Source organism: Sus scrofa, chromosome 15, assembly GCF_054392235.1.
Source record: "Sus scrofa isolate SSC_HxYL_T2T_F1_AM1 chromosome 15, Sscrofa_HxYL_maternal_Yorkshire_Landrace_v2.0, whole genome shotgun sequence".
Taxonomy (NCBI): Eukaryota; Metazoa; Chordata; class Mammalia; order Artiodactyla; family Suidae; genus Sus; species Sus scrofa.
Genome location: NC_139397.1, coordinates 85,171,196 through 85,186,016, shown reverse-complemented (window position 1 = coordinate 85,186,016; position 14,821 = coordinate 85,171,196). Strand labels below are relative to the sequence as shown.

At 34.6% G+C, this 14,821-nt stretch overlaps 1 long non-coding RNA gene across 4 annotated transcripts in view; it reads left to right on the top strand.

Annotated features, from left to right (window-relative positions):
- LOC102163767 (uncharacterized) overlaps positions 1–14,821 on the top strand; it is a 307,735-nt gene that overhangs the window by 157,725 nt on the left and 135,189 nt on the right. For 2 of the 4 annotated variants that reach the window (XR_014829460.1, XR_014829462.1), the window contains exon 6: positions 2,910–2,960. The exons of the other annotated variants lie outside the window; for them this stretch is intronic. This is a non-coding gene — a long non-coding RNA (uncharacterized LOC102163767). The remainder of the gene's footprint in view (positions 1–2,909; positions 2,961–14,821) is intronic. 4 annotated transcript variants of the gene reach the window in all.

Sequence of the window (14,821 nt, the reverse complement as noted above, 5' to 3'; positions counted from 1 at the left end):
ATTATATATATGATAGTATGATTGATTTTTTTTTCCCCACAACTCACTGTTACTTTACTCACATTTTTTTGTCTTAGTGTTTTCTTTTTGTGCCTCAGCCTATTTGATTTCTATTGCTATAGCTTACAGTTCCTGGATCTGTTCTTTTGCAGTGTTTAATCTGCTGTTCATTCTATTTAGCGCATCTTTCACTTCAAATATTTTATTTTCAAGCTCTAGAAATCCCTTTGCTTTTTTATATTCTCCATAGTATATCAGGATATTCATGATTTCCTTTAAAATTCTGAACATTATTATAAATCTCTTTCTTTAACTGCAACCCCTACCCCCTAGTTTTGGGTGAATACTTTAGAGCGTCTTTGGATATTTAGTAATTTTTCATTGGCTGCTGGGCATTTCGAGTCACTTTGTTGAGGTACTTTAATGCGTATTTACTTTTGTTTTGGTAAGTGTTATATTGCTTCACATTAGCTTGATTCTTTTGAGTCTTGTTTCTGTGTTTCTTTAGAAAAATTCTGAAATAGCATTTACTCTAGAGCTATACTACTAAATTTTAGTCCTACTGCTATGATTTAACTATGCTCAGGTTGCCAGTGAATGTGTCCTGAGTGTTTAACAAGGTCTTTCCACTTTGGCTGGTTGAAATTTGAAAGTCTTCTAGTCTTATATTAGCTCTGGGAATTCTTCAGCCTGTAGCTCCAAGTATTTCTAGAAGATCTTTGTGAAACCTTTCAGATTATTACCTTATGCATGTGCAACTTTAGCCAAAGACGTATGAGGAATCTTATAAATATTTCTGGAGTTCTTCCTTTGAATAACTTCTTCTTCTTTAGTTCCCTTGCCTTGAAAATTGCAGTTTTCTGATTCCCCAAACACCAATATGCCTTCTCAATTTGTTAAGATTGTTTGAGTTTCCCCTCCCAGCACCATTTCCTAGGCAGAATGTTTTGATAATTGTAGAGATGTTCTCATTTGTTTCCCTTGTTTCCCTTTTATCAGGGATCACAGTCCTAAATTATACACCTTCCAGTGTTTAAAAATAGCTAGATTATAAATTTTGTCCAGTGGAAGGACAAATTTTAATTCTTTTTTGGCTGCACTTGCAGAATGTGTAAGTTCCTGATCAAATCTGAGCCTCAACTGTGACCCATGCCCCAGCTGTGGCAATGCCAGATCCTTAACCCACTGCATCACAGCAGAAACTCCAAAATTTTAGTTTTTTAATTAGGTACCTCATAATATAGAAAGCCAGCATATCTTCAGGAAGGCAAATGTGTGATCACAGGGTGTGACTATAAAGAAGTATTAGAGGTAATATTTCTCACATTTCATTGGTATCACCTGTTTTCTATATGAATAAGGTATATAGAAGATCATGAATCAAAACAGTCTCATAGAATTTATGAAATTCACTAAAAAGAACTCTTTCTAATCATCTAATGAACAATTACTGTGTTCAGGATACTGTACATTTCACAACTTTCATCTCAATACTCTCAGCACACTTTCAAAGTTATAAATGGAATTTGGAATGATAGAGGAAAATAGATCACAACAGTTTGACAATCAGAAGAGACCAATTCTTGTGATGATGATAGAGGTTCAGTGGATATACCAATGAAGCTGCTTCAGATGCCTTTTGACAGACCTTGAGTTAATGAATTGCATATGCTCTTCAGTAATCAAACAATTAATTCCCTTAAGATAAGTTTGAGGTAAAAACCCTGGGCTTGAAAATTGACAAAGCATAGCCAGGGTAATAACTGCAAGTCCAAAGTAGAAGGCAGATTTACTCTTACTCAAAGACCTGATAACATTACAAGTCCTTAACTTACACAATAAAAATGATAAAAAAAAAAAAATACAGCCTTCCAGATTTCAAGGATAGTAAGAATATATTCTAATTCCCTAATTTTACAGGTAAGATTGCTGAATCCTAAGAGATTATGGCTTATATAGGGCTGCCCAGATAGCTCTTAGCTTAGCTAACACTAAAATCAGGACTTAGAACTTGCATCATTTTTATGAACAGAGACAGATTCAATGAGATAAACGCAGAAGATTCATACTTAATTGACTACATCACGGATAAAACCATCAGGAAAACCAAACAAAACTTTTGCTTCACTGTCAAAGTTCTCTTTTAGCTTTGGGATTACATGAAATTCATATATTTTAACTAAAGAGGAACTGGTGTACATCACATATTTAATTTCTGGGGAAAATGATGCCCCTGAAAATTACATAGATTTGCTTTAAAATTCATTTAAGTTTCATTTAAATGTGTTTAGTAGTATTGCTTGGGGAAATGAGATTTTGTTTAGTTTTGAAAGCTGAGACTGTTTTAAAGCTGGCATCTTTAAAGCAAAGAAAACAAGAGGATGCATTCTAATGATGGCTTTTCTGAGAAGGGGTAATGCAGTCTGGCTTTTCCATGTAGGCCTAATACCAAAAATCAACACAAGTGTGGGAGGGGCAATTAGTGAAAAGTTGGGATTAAAAACACAAAATTTAAGCATGATGATGCTAAATATAGTTTTGTTTTGTTTTGTTTTTTTAGGACGCTTTCGTTCTTTCTGACACTTGCTAAAGAAGTTCAAGCCTAATCTTATATTGTCATTGCCACAATCTTATAATCAGGTTTTTTCCAAAGACCTGATTACTTTTTATTGGAGAATAGGATTTAAAAACCAAGATTTCAGTGCTCATTGCTACTGAGGTGTCCACTGCTTCTAGGTCCTCTCAGCATATTGTACTGATTTAGGTATATACATATATCTATATGTATATAAGTGTTTATATATTTTAAAATGCATATAAGTTTACACTTATATCACTGATTAATCTAGAACTATAGATTTCACTCTAACCTTACCTTCTAGCTTATTTATGATTTCTTTCTTCGACAGTGATAAAACTTGGCTCACATCATCTACAGTTTATTTACGAATTTGCCCAAGGTTAGTACATATGTAAATTAGTTTCATAATTGCTAACCAATACCTCTATGAAGGTCACATTTGCTAGTTAGAATACAGTGTTTATGTAAAGTTCTTTTTGTCTTCACACATATAGTTTTTAGTCAAATACTGTTTTCCAAAAGTTACTTAGGTAATGTCTCTTTTTCTCTATCTTCTTCACTGAGGTTAATTCGTAAATTGTAATACAGTTAGTTTCATCGGGTACAGTTTGTATTCAGTCATGATAGCACACAGAATCCTAGTTGATTTTATTTAAATTTGCACCTGGTAATGTTACAGTTCTATGGGTTTTAACAAATACGTAGTCTTGTGTTTTCCTATGCAGTACAATACAGAAAAGCCCATCACACTAAAAACTCCAGTATGAGGTCCCTTTGTATTCAGCACTCCCCCTACTCCTCACTGCTAGTGAGCTTTGATCTTTTTCCATCTCTATAATTTTATTGTTTTTTTACAATATTATATAAATGGAATTATACAATATGTTAATTTTGGGGCTTGGCTTTATTTAGAATAATGCATTGAAGACTCATCTATGTTGTTGCAAGAATCAGTAGCTTTGTTCCTTTTATTTTATTGCTGAGTAGTATTATGCATATAATACAATTTGTTAACCCAGTCACCTACTGAAAGATTTTTTTATGTCCATGACTTAATCTATTCAAGCTGCTATAACAAAATACCACAGACTGAGTGGCTTATAAGAATAAAGAATACTTTTTACAGTTCTGGAGGCTGGACATCTGTGATCAGGGAGTCAACAAGATGGGATGAAGGCTTTCTTCGAAGTCACAGACTTCTTTTTGTATCCTCACATAGTGGATAGGGTGAGTGTTCTCGCTAGGGCTTCTCTTATAAGGGTACCAGTGCTATTCATGAGAATTCGACTCTCATGATCTCATTACCTCCAAAGGTCCCACCTCCTAATACAATTGTAATGGGCATCAGGATTTCAAAATATGGATTTTTTTTTTTTAGGGGGGAGAAACAAAATTCAGACCACAGCATCAACTTTTTGGTGGTTATTAATAAAGTTCCTATAAACATTCACATCTGGATTTTTGTTTGGACTTAAGTTTTCCATTCACTTGGGTAAATATCCAGGAGTGTGGACAGTATGGGGCTGGGCCATATGGTAGTGTATATTTACCTTTATAAAAAATTGCCAAGTGGCTCTACCATGTGGCATTCCTACCAACAATGAATAAAAGTTACTGTTTTTCTGCATTCTTTCCAAGATTTGATATTGTTTATATTTGTTTGCCTTCCTAACAGGTCTCTTGTTGTGGTTTTAGTTTGTATTTTTCAAATGGCAGATGATACTAAATATTTTTTTATGTTTATTTCCTAACCGTGTATCTTTGGCAAATATTGTTCACATCTTTTTTTGGAGGGGTATTAGCTTTATTGGAATGTAATTCATAAAACAAAAAATCTACTTATTTAAGATGCATATTTAGTGTTTTTGGTTTATCCCCAGGATTATGAAACTACCTATATGATTTTAGGACCTTGTCATAGTGCCTAAAAGAAACTCAATACCCTTTAGCAGTCACTCTTTACCCCATTTTTCCTGAACTGCCCAGCTGTAGACAACCTCTAATCTACTTTTTGTCTCTATACATTTGCCTATTCTGGATATTTCATATAAATGAAATCATATAATACGTAGTCTTTTGTGACTGGCTTTTTTCACTCAGCATAATGTTTTCAGGGTTTATCTATGTTTTAGTCCATGTCAGCAATTCTTTCTTTTTATTTTCAAATAATGTGCCACTTTGTTGATTTGCATTTCTCAGATGACAAATGATGTTGAACATCTTTTCAAGTCCTCATTGGCCATTTATATATCTTCTTGGGGATAAATGTTATGATCGCTACTAAATATTTTGTAGTTTTACATTTATGTCTATAATCCATTTTATTTTTGTGCATAATGTGAGGTAAGGATCTGGAGTTAATTTTTTGCACTGGGCCAGTCTACTTTAGTGCCGTCTATTTTTCTCACATTGTGAAGCCCCTAATGTCACTCCTTAGGCATGTACTGGGATGACAGTACTTTTAGCAGGGCTCTCTTCAACTATTTCTTTTTATAGTCATTCAGTTGAACACTTGTGTTTGTTAGTATTACATCCAGCTGTTAAGCTACACTAATTTACTACTGATTTCCCTATTGTTTATAGTTAGGTCCTAGGACATAAATTTCTCCATAATCTGATCCAAATCTAACCTTTTCAGGAATAGTTTTTGAGGTTAGTCTTTGAGGTTTGTTCTGACCTTAGGGGAACCCCTCTTAGTTTCCTCTTTCTTTGGTTCTCTCTGGGAAATTAACAGACCTTTGGTTTATCCTGTTGCTCTCATGAAGCAACCTTCTCTTAGTTGCTTACCACCAAAATATCCATTGTTTTTGAAATTTGATTTTCCCACACCGTTTCCAATAGGGGAGAGCTTTGGAGCTCTCTGTTATTATTGCCTGCCTCTCCCTCTGGCAAAATCTCAGAACCACTCCATATCAGGGGGCAGGGACAGAGGTAGGCTTCTCTTGGTGTAACATTCACGCTTTATGACCAACAAGCCTGGCAGAATCAATAGCCTCTGGTTTTCTTGGTTTCTCGGTGTGAATTCTTCAGCCTATGAGTGAGCTTGGATGACAATGATCAGGTGCCAAGTGTTCTCCACCCCTCATGCCTGAGTAAGGCATTACTCTACAAGTGTAACCTGGACTGAAGAAGGGAACTCCTGACCTCTTGGCTGCATTCGTCTTAAATTTAGCCTCTCGAGCATGTAGGGTGAATGAGAAGTGCTGGTGGTCTGTAACTCCTGAGGAGATAGTAAGGTCATTGACTAGGACCTGAGGGTGGGGGCTTCTGCATTTGTATATGTACAATCCCAGAGTAGAGTTTCTGCTATGCTGAGGTGAAAGTGGAAGGAGGACATGTATCCTGGTTCAGATACCACAAACTCTTGCTATTCTTATCAAGTTTTAGTAGCTTTTTAAAAATGAACCTTTCTTCATTGGCTGTATTCCCTCGGATAATTTTCAGAGACTGTAAATGATTATTTCTTTAAATAGTTTTCTCGTTATGCTTATTTCATTGGCGAGTGATTCCACAAAACTTCTCACACTGTAATAGTGTTTTTGTTTGTGTTCAAATTTTCCCCCAGCATTTAATTTGATGTATGTTTAATTATTATTGATTAGGGGTTCTGTATAAAAACATTTTAGATAAAAATATTTTATCTAATATATGTGTTTGGAAAATATTTTTTTCCAGTCTATGGCTTGGCTTTTCATTCTCTTAATAAAATATGGATTTCTAATTATGCTAATATTCAATTCATCAGTTATTTTCATGAAGCTTGGTATTTTTTTATCTGAAAACTCATAACCCAACCCAAGATCATGCAGATACTCTTCTGTGTTTTCTTTTAGAAATTCTGTAGTTTTATGCTGAGTTAAATTTTTAATGAGTTGCGAGTATGCAACATTTTGTTTTATTCTATTTTATTTTATTTATGGAGGCCCAGTTGTTTCAGCATGTCCTGTTGAAAAGACAAGACTTTCGTCCTCCATTGTATTACCTTTATACTTTCTCAGATATCAGATAATTCTGTCAGTATGAGTCTATTTATTTTTGGGCTCTCTGCTCTGTTCCATTGATGTATGTTTCTGTTCTCTTTAAACATCATACTGTTTTTATTTACCTGGAGGTTTATAGTAGGTCTTGAAAATAGGTCCAAATCCTACACATATTTAATTAGTGCTTATTTTTTGTTGTTGTTGTCATTCTATGTGGTAATGTTTTATTTCAAATTCCAAATGTTGGTTGTTGATATATGGGAAGATGATTACCTTTGTAGTCTCGTATATTGAGACCTTACTAAGAGGTAACACCACCTTGCTAAATGTACTCATTAGTTCTAGGAAATTTTTTTAGATTTTTTTAATTGGATTTTTATATGAGATTTCCAGATTATGTGATCAGTGACACTGGTAGATATGAAGTGAAGGGAAATAAAGTTTTTGTTTTTAAATCAGAGGAATAAAAATTTAGGGGCTTATTGGGTATGAGATGCCCTTTGGGAAGTTTGAGCCTGGTTTCCTCTGGACTTTGCTTCATGAGCCTTTCCCATTGCTTATTTGCTTTTCATCTTTTGCTGTAATAAATCATAGCTATGAATATGACTATATAGTTAAGTCCTGTGAGTGTTTCTGGTGGGTCATGAACCTGAGAGGATGGGAAGGAGGCTTGGGGACCCCACAAAGAAAACTTTTTATTAATTAATTACTATTATTTTGTACATGCTATGTATAATTTTCCTTCAGTGGTTTTTAGAATTTTATCCTTATATTTGAGTTCCACAGTTATGTTAAACTGTGTCTGCATATGATTTTTTTCTTCTTTGATCTTAACACTTGATGTATATTTTCAATTAGAGAACCTATGGCTTTCTTCATTGTTGGTTATTTCTCTTTCAATATATATACTTTTAAAAGTTGCATCTCTACCATGCCATTACATAGATTCTGGAGCTTCTGTGCCATTTCTGTGTTTCTCATTTCTGTCTCATATTTTAGTATCTTTTTATCTCTATGAGGTATATTCTGAAAATTTTCTTCAGTTCTTTTCTTCAAATTTCCTAATTCTTCATTCAGTTGTATCTCATCTACTAATAGTAGCTATGATTTACTCTACTAAAACTCCTGGTTGGTTGTTTGTTTTTTCCTATATCCTTGCTTATTTTTTGCATGACTTTCTGTTCCTGGTACATGAGTTCTATTGAGGATTACTGTAATTATTTTAAAGTTCAGAGCATCTATGAAGCCATCTATTCAGGTATAAATTCTCCTCTTTGGAAGTGACATTCTTCATACGTTCTGTAATTGCTTTCTGCAAATTTATTTTCTTTCGGAGTTGCTGTAAAGGGGAGGTTTTTCATCCTGAGATATAGAAGCCTTTCTAGGTAAGGTTTTGCTTGTTGCTTCTTCTTGGGTACTTTGGGCTTATTTTTTCTTTTAAGCAGCTTTCTACTCTGTGAATTGAGCCACAGCACCCTCAAAATGCCGACTTCGATTTCTGGCTTATGGGATTTTTCTCCCCATAGACATGGTTAGTGACTTGTTTCAGCAGTGATTTTCCTGTTCCACTTGGCAGGCAGAGGTGTGTTCCACAGTCCTGCTTCCCTGACATGCAAATAGCCTGTGGCTCTTTCTCTGAAATTGCAGTGAAACCTGAAATGTGGTTTCTACTGAGTCCTAATATTCCATAGTCACTGAGATTTCTTATTACTTCTGTGAATTTTCTTTCAGATTCTGGCACCTGGAAATTATTTCTCTTTCTTAATTTATGTATATGTTACCAAACATTTCAATTAGTTTCAAGTGGGAGGAGGAATTAGAGTGTGTGCTCCAGGCTTAGTCAACAATCTGAACCCAGGAATTCAGAATATATACGCTTATAGCAAAGAGCATGTAGGGATCTACTTGTTGTCATGAAACATTGTACATTTGATACAAATTTACCAATACACAGAGTGAATCTTTATAAACACTAACTGAGATAACTGGTTTAGACTGTTAAAATTTTGAGTGTGGGTCATTCATGATAAAGTTGGTTTCAACCTCTTGTTCAACTCCACCCACACTGCTCTAAATAATACTATAAGATTGACAGTGTTGGGTTGTCACTAGAAATTGTTTTTTATAAGTGGTTATTTACTTTGGTTGTAGCAGTCTGAGACTTTGCTTTTGAAGATATTTATAGTTTTGAAATACTTCTGTACTTTTTGTTCATCTCCCCTGTAGGTGGCTGCACAAAAAGATCATTTGTTGTAAGATTTTTCTCCTAGTACCATCATTTTTCATGGCCTTGTGCCACTTGGCACATAACACAGGAACTAGTGAATGACCCAGTGTTTTAACTGTCAGTCACCATGAACTACTTTATGAAACAGGCTTAACAGCTCATAAACTGAAAGCAATCCTGTTTACTGCCGTCTCTAGATTCATAGATTGTTTGCAGGCTGTTACTGTTCTAGCAACACTTAGGGGCCAAGCACCTAAAGTACTTTATGTATTTCTTGATGTCTCTTAAGAAGGACTGGTCTTGTGAGCATCCTTGTATTTTTTTCATCTAATATAATAGGATTAGACCTTGGGGTGACTATATCAGAACTACTGACAGCTTTCTACAACATGCTGTGCATGAATATGTCTACCGCATCTAGAAACCTTTGGAAGAGGAGAAATAGTATCACAGAAGCAGTATTTGAAGATGAATAAATTGATTTGCCATGCTTTTTTTTTTTTTTTTTAAGGGGTCTATCACTGTAGGTTAATTGACGGTTTCTTTTCTTTGTCTTATTGGCCCGTCAGCACTTTTTTCCCCCTTGGTCTCAAATTGCTTTATTCTCTACTGAAGGTAGATGTATATTCTGAAAATAAACTTGAATCTATTAAAGTGGCTAACATATAGTGATGTCCCTGTTTTGTAAATTGAGTTCAGATATAGGCTATCTATCTGTTTGGCAGCAGAAGAGGTGGCTTTTGGTCTGAATTTTACTGTTTGAAATGTTAGAGTTGCCTTCTAAGGTGGATAGGGGTCAGGGTAGTATCAGATTCACACATTACTGTCTTTACTGAATTTATATGAATGACCTCCTTTGAAGATTGAAGAATCCAACACAAGTATGCATAAGGCTCCTTTCAACCAGAGAATACTATTTTCACCCTTTTTTTATTGTAAGAGATGTTATTGCCTTTTGGCATATACAGATTTTTTTTAAAAGCTTGAAGAAAACTATAATATTGTAAGAGTATTGACAATCAGAATGTATAAGAGAGTTTAGTTTCAAATTTTGCAAGATGAAAAATTTGTGATTTACTTCTTGATATGTAAGATCATTTGATTAGGTTTGTGATAAAACTCAGCCTGTGGAAATCACCACCATTAGTATTTAATATTACAGCACCCCAGTGAGGAAGATAAGTGTTATTATACCTTTCTATGGAAACAAGGAAGGAAATGACTCCCGTGGCAACACTATCCATAGTGGACATGAATATTCACATTTAGAAATGTTCAATTCTGTTGCCAAGCTATAATTACTACCACATAGGTAAGGCAAAAACTAAGCAACCACATATTTCAAGGGAACTAGTCACATTTAATGTGTCTGAAACCAAACTTTATATACTGAATAAAACAAAGCAGAAAGATCAGTTCATTGAAAGGCTTTCAATCTGTAAACTAGAAAACTCAAGGCTATGGGAGTAATAAATTCTTAGTTGCCTATAGACTAAGGGGTTTTAATGGTGTAAATGCAGAAATCACTTGGCTTCAGCTGATTGTTGCCTACTGGTCTTATTGGATCAAGGTAGCTGAGTCAGGGGAACAAGGAAGTCTAGAAATGGTATAAACTGACTTGGCGTTTAGAGATTGTCTAGTGTCCTCTGCTGACTTATGAGACCCGTAAAATTCTGTTAAGTTTAGATTATTTCCTTTGTGTGCTTGCGTTGACCATCTTCGCTTTGTCCTTGATGTAAGTGACTCAATTTTTGTTTGCCTCTACAAATGTAAATGTTCAATTTTTTTATTTTATATTTGATTTCTATTTTAACTAAGAATTTGTCTTTTGATATTTAAAGAATATTCAGAGTTAATGTAATTTTCATATGCTTTTATCAATGGAGAGAATTTCCTTCTCATAAACTGAGTCATTTATAAAAAAGGGGGAGGGAGTTCCTGTCCTAGCTCAGTGTTAACAAACCCAACTAGTATCCATGAGGACTTGTGTTCAACCCCTGACCTCACTCAGTGAGTTAAGGATCTGGCATTGCTGTGTGCTGCAGTGTAGTTTACAGATGCGAATCGGATCCTGCGTTGCTGTGGCTGCGGCCGGCAGTTATAGCTCTGATTCAATCCCTAGCCAAGGTATTTCCATAGGCCACAGGTGGTGTGGCCCTAAAAAAAAAAAAAAAAGAAAAAGAAAAAAAAGGAAAACATTTCTCACCATAGGGTATTAACCACTCCAAGAGTTTGTCCACTAGCAGCTGGACATTTTAAAGAATTAATGGGACTTAAAACTCAGTGTTTCATTATTTTCAATTTCCTGTAATTATCCTGTTGACTTTATCTCTAATGAATTCTGGGCTCCAGACATCTTAAGCGGCTAACATATGGCATAGTCAGTAAGCAGATCATTGAGGGCATAGATCTAGCTCTGCATAAGCATGTTTCCATTTTCTTTCCTTGCTTCCTTCCTTCTTTCCTTCCCTCCCTCCCTCCTTCCTTTTCCTCCTTCCATCCCTCCCTTCTTCCTGCTTTTTGTCTTTTCTCATTTCTTAAATTTTTAAAAATTAAACTTAAGAGGGAGTTCCCATCGTGGCTCAGTGGCTAACGAATCCAACTAGGAACCATGAGGTTGCGGGTTCGATCCCTGGCCTTGCTCAGTGGGTTAAGGATCCGGTGTTGCTGTGAGCCATGGTGTAGGTTGCATACGCAGCTCAGATAACGCGTTGTTATGGCTCTGGTGTAGACTGGTGGCTACAGCTCCGATTCAACTCCTAGCCCGGGAACCTCCATATGCTGCGGGAAGTGGCCCTAGAAAAGGCAAAAAGACAAATAAATAAATAAATAAATAAACTTGAGAGCTGGAAAATTCCTAACACACTTTATAAGAGGGGTTGATTTTTACTACTTATATAGAGAATGACTCTTGCCAAAATGATGGAAGAACTTCATATAAAATAGCATATGGAAGTTGTTATTTTAGTAACTTCCACAGTTGTCTGAGATCCACCTAAGACTGTTAGTTTTTTTTTAATAAAAAGATAATAAATACTTGACTGTTAAATATTTTTCATGAGTTTTTAAAAAACGTTCATGAGTTTTTCTATCAAAATTAATTTCATTATCTTAGTTAAGAAAGAATGGAAATGTCTAGGGCAAATAGAATGTCTTGTTAACTCTTAGGCCTATTTTTTTAACTATCCCCTTACATATTTAATTAAATAGAATGTGTGTGAATTTTGTAGTACTATTGTGTGTGTGAACATACATACAAACACATATTTAAAACTGCCTAGATAAATCCATTTATGGAAGAGTGCTAATATTATCTTAAGAAGCTTTATTTTTTTATTTTTTGAAGTTTCATTGAAGCACAGTTGATTTATAATATTGCGATAATTTCTGCTCCACAACAGTTATACACACACACACACACACACACACACACACACATCCATTCTTTTTCAGATTCTTTTCCCGTATAGATTGTCACAGAATATTGGGTAGGGTTCCCTGTGCTAGACAACAGGTTCCTGTTGGCTACCATTCCACATACCACAGTGTGCCTATGCCAATTCCAAATCCCCAGGCCATTCCTCCCTGCTCCTCTGTCCCCTTTGTTTAAAATTTGTGAGTCTGTTTCTGTTCTGCAAATAAGTTCATTTGTATTCATTTTTTAGATTCCACATATAAATGATGTAATATGATACTTGTCTTTCACTGCCTAACTTCATTTAGTATAATCTCTAAATCATTCCATGTTGCTGCAAATGTCATTATTTTATTCTTTTTTTATGACTGAGTAATATTCCATTGTATATATGTACCATATCTTTATCCACTCCTCTGTCGATGGGCATTTAGGTTGCCTCCATATTTTGGCTATTGTATATAGTGCTGCAGTGAACGTTGGGGCACATGTATCTTTTTGAGTCATGGTTTTGATCAAATAGATCCCCAGGGGTGGGATTGCTCGATCATACATTAATTTTATTTTTAGTTTTTTGAGGAATCTCCAGACTCTTTTCCATAGTGCTTTCACCGATTTACATTCCCACCAACAGTGTAAGAGGGTTCCCTTTTCTCCACACCCTCTCTAGCATTTATTGTTTGTAGACTTTTTGATGGTGGCCTTTCTGGCTGGTGTAGGGTGGTACTTAAGAAGCTTTAAATTAAAAAAATGTCAGTTTCTCTAAAGCATTTGTCTCATTTGTAGAGAAACTTCTAAAGTTTCTCTTAAATATTTATCAATTTCTTCTTGACCTATCACAAACAATTATTATTTTCTAAAATTAAAATATAGACTTTTTGGTTAAATGATAGAAAAGAAAGAACAAATGACCCCTCCCCCGTTGGACTACTTGTGGTCTTCCTCATGAATGCCATTTTGCATGACATCCCACCATATTCTAGACTTTACTGATTAAATGCAGTTCCATAATTATTTATTTTCCCATTGTGCTGATGGTATTGTTTTTATGTATACAACTATGCATTTAATATTTCATATGTTTCTCTGCTTTTGAATGGCAAGATTCTGATATTTGAGAATGGTATGATTTTGGATTTTTGTTATAATTTTGCATCTTCAACTCAATTGGTGCTCAATTGATTTTTTTTCTTTCAATTAAATTTAACATTGATTTAGAGTAAAGTCATCATTTTCATTGTCAACATCATTACGTAACTAACGTTTATGAGTTACTGTACTCAGGAGTTGCACATGCATTATCATTTTTCAAATCATCCTGGTGAACTAAGCATTCAAGGATTAATGCATTTGGCTATGTTCCATTAACAAATCTAGAATGCAATACTCATGAACAGTCTGTGAGTGGAATGAAAATAAATCTGCTAAACCAACCAGATCATTGATACTTTACTTTGTAATTTTATAGTGTATTTGTCATATAGGCAAGTAAAATACACAATTTTTGACGAAACAAGGTAGAATAACAAAACTGTATAACATTTAACCATAAATCCTGCAAAAGAAAAATAATTTAAATTAAAATGAGTATTTATAATAAGGCTGTAGACCAGTCTAGTAGACCTAGATGTTTGAAATTTCTTAATAGGATTTTTATAATGTGTGTACAATATTATATATTTTGGGTGTACAATATAGTAATTCACAATCTTCAAAGGTTACATTCCATATACAGTTATTATAAAATATTGGCTATATTCCTTGTGTTGTGACTTTTTTTTTTTAGTTTATTTTATACATGGTGGTTTATACGTCTTAATCCATTACCCTTATCTTGTTCTTCCTCATTCCCTCTCTCCACTAATAACCAGTGGTTTGTCCTCTATACGTGTGAGTCTGTTTCTTCTTTATTATATTCACTAGTTTATTTTATTTTTTTAGATCCCACATGTAAGTGATATCATACAGTATTTGTCTTTCTCTGTGTGACTGACTTCACTTAGTATAATACCCTCCAAATCTGTTCATGGCAGGATTTCTTTCTTTTCATGGTTGAGTGATATTCCATTGTATATATGTCCCATATCTTCTTTATCTATTTATTTGTTGATTGACAGGTTGCTTTAAATAATGCTGCTATGAACATTTGGGGTCCATGTATCTTTACCAATTAGTGTTTTTTTTTTTGTTTTTGTTTTTGTTTTTTCAGATATGTACCCAGGAGTGGAATTGCTAGGTCATACAGTAGTTCTAGTTTTAGTTTTTTGGGAAATCTCCATATTGTTTTCCATAGTGGCTATACCAATTTACATTCCCACCAACAGTGCACAAGGGTTCCCTTTTTTCTACATCCTTGCAAATATTTCTTATTTGTGTTCTTTTTGATGATAGCTATTTTGAAAATGTAAGGAGATAGCTCATTCTGGTTTTGATTTGCATTTCCCCAATGATTAGTGATGTTGAGCATCTTTTCATGTGTCTGTTGCCCAGCTGCATTTCCTCTTTGGAAAAATGTTGGTCAGTTCTTCTGCATTTTTTAATTGGGTTGTTTGTTTTTTTGATGTCAAGTTGTCTGAGCTGTTTATGTATGTGGGATATTAACCCCTTATTGATCATAT